General features: G+C 55.1%; 2 non-coding genes across 2 annotated transcripts; both read left to right on the forward strand.

Annotated features, from left to right (window-relative positions):
• The first annotated feature begins 119 nt into the window (after nt 1–119).
• On the forward strand, nt 120–1,930 carry LOC146143025 (small subunit ribosomal RNA). The gene has a single exon (XR_014500753.1). It is a non-coding gene; the product is annotated as a small subunit ribosomal RNA (ribosomal RNA).
• Nucleotides 1,931–2,177: 247 nt separating this feature from the next.
• LOC146143026 (5.8S ribosomal RNA) lies at nt 2,178–2,331 on the forward strand. Its single transcript, XR_014500957.1, has one exon. It is a non-coding gene; the product is annotated as a 5.8S ribosomal RNA (ribosomal RNA).
• The last annotated feature ends 169 nt before the right edge of the window (nt 2,332–2,500 follow it).

Here is a 2,500-nt window from a genome sequence, read left to right on the forward strand (position 1 = left end):
GCAGCCGAGCAAAGAACGAAATTTTAACGGAGAAGCCTTCGGGTTTCGCATCGACCGAGCGACGGCGCCGCATCAGCGGCGCCTCCTTCGTCGGCCTTTCGGGGCTACGCTAAAGTAGCTACCTGGTTGATCCTGCCAGTAGTCATATGCTTGTCTCAAAGATTAAGCCATGCAAGTCTAAGTACGAGCTCTCGTACAGTGAAACTGCGAATGGCTCATTAAATCAGTTATGGTTCATTTGATCGTACGTTTTACGTGGTTAACTGTGGAAATGCTAGAGCTAATACATGCGTGAAGCGCCGACCTCGCGGGAGGCGTGCTTTTATCAGACCAAAAACCGACCGGGCTTCGGCCCGCAACCTTTGGTGACTCTGGATAACTTTGCGGATCGCACGGTCTCGCACCGGCGACGGATCATTCAAGTGTCTGCCCTATCAACTTTCGTCGGTACGGTACTGGCCTACCGAGGTTCTTACGGGTAACGGAGAATCAGGGTTCGATTCCGGAGAGGGAGCCTGAGAAACGGCTACCACATCCAAGGAAGGCAGCAGGCGCGCAAATTACCCATTCCCGACGCGGGGAGGTAGTGACGAAAAATAACAATACAGGACTCTAAACGAGGCCCTGTAATTGGAATGAGTACACTTTAAAACCTTTAACGAGTATCCATTGGAGGGCAAGTCTGGTGCCAGCAGCCGCGGTAATTCCAGCTCCAAAAGTGTATATTTAAGTTGTTGCGGTTAAAAAGCTCGTAGTTGGATTTTGGGCGCAGGCGGCCGGTCCGTCGCAAGGCGTGTACTGGCCGTCCTGGCCTCACCTCCGGTTCTCCGCCGGTGCCCTTGACTGAGTGTCGGCGGCGGCCGGAACGTTTACTTTGAAAAAATTAGAGTGTTCAAAGCAGGCGATTCGCCTGAATAATGGTGCATGGAATAATGGAATAGGACCTCGGTTCGATTTTGTTGGTTTTCGGAGCGCGAGGTAATGATTAAGAGGGACAGACGGGGGCATTCGTACTGTGCCGTTAGAGGTGAAATTCTTGGATCGGCGCAAGACGAACGACTGCGAAAGCATTTGCCAAGAATGTTTTCTTTAATCAAGAGCGAAAGTCAGAGGTTCGAAGACGATCAGATACCGTCCTAGTTCTGACTATAAACGATGCCAACTAGCGATCGGGGGGCGTTAGTTTTACGACCTCTCCGGCAGCTTGCGGGAAACCAAAGTCTTTGGGTTCCGGGGGAAGTATGGTTGCAAAGCTGAAACTTAAAGGAATTGACGGAAGGGCACCACCAGGAGTGGAGCCTGCGGCTTAATTTGACTCAACACGGGAAATCTCACCCGGCCCGGACACAGTGAGGATTGACAGATTGAGAGCTCTTTCTTGATTCTGTGGGTGGTGGTGCATGGCCGTTCTTAGTTGGTGGAGCGATTTGTCTGGTTAATTCCGATAACGAACGAGACTCTGGCTTGCTAACTAGTTACGCGACCCAATCGGTCGGCGTCTAACTTCTTAGAGGGACTAGTGGCGTTTAGCCACACGAGATTGAGCAATAACAGGTCTGTGATGCCCTTAGATGTTCGGGGCCGCACGCGCGCTACACTGACCGGATCAGCATGTGCTCGCCTTGGCCGACAGGTCTGGGTAACCCGCTGAACCCCGGTCGTGCTAGGGATAGGGAATTGCAATTATTTCCCTTGAACGAGGAATTCCCAGTAAGCGCGAGTCATTAGCTCGCGTTGATTACGTCCCTGCCCTTTGTACACACCGCCCGTCGCTACTACCGATTGAATGGTTTAGTGAGGTCCTCCGATTGGACCTGGCGCGGCCGGCAACGGTCGAGCCGGCGTCCGAGAAGACGATCTAACTTGATCATTTAGAGGAAGTAAAAGTCGTAACAAGGTTTCCGTAGGTGAACCTGCGGAAGGATCATTAACGGTCTCGCAAACGCTTCGGCGAACGCGAAACTCGGACAAGCGAGAGAAAAAGTTTTTGCTACCCGGCGCCCGACCCGCGAGGAGCGGCGCGCCGGCCGGCGATTCGGTCACCCGGTAATGTTTGCGCGTCGAGTGCCGCGGTGCCGCGCGCTCCGGCTTCAAGCGTCGGCCTGGCCGACCGCTCGGCGCGGTATATTTTGTCACCCTTTAGTGCGAGGCACTGTGCGAGCGAAACAATCGTGGATGGCTCTTGGCGGTGGATCACTCGGCTCGTGAGTCGATGAAGGACGCAGCTAGCTGCGTGAATTAGTGTGAATTGCAGGACACATTGAGCATCGACGTTCTGAACGCAAATTGCGGCCTCGGGTCAATCCCGGGGCCGCGCCCGCCTCAGGGTCGCGTTGCAAACGTTCCGCGCGGGGATTTCTCCGCGCGGCTGCTGCGGCGTCGGACGCGCGAGCGCCCGTCCCGCTCAAGACAGCACGGCACGATGTGCGACGATCGCGACCAGAATCCCGCGCGGCGGCGGCGAGTCGACCTCGAAGAGGCCAACGGCTGGCGGCTCAAG

The sequence above is a fragment of the Ascidiella aspersa genome, chromosome 5 (assembly GCF_963924565.1).
Source record: "Ascidiella aspersa chromosome 5, kaAscAspe10.2, whole genome shotgun sequence".
Taxonomy (NCBI): Eukaryota; Metazoa; Chordata; class Ascidiacea; order Phlebobranchia; family Ascidiidae; genus Ascidiella; species Ascidiella aspersa.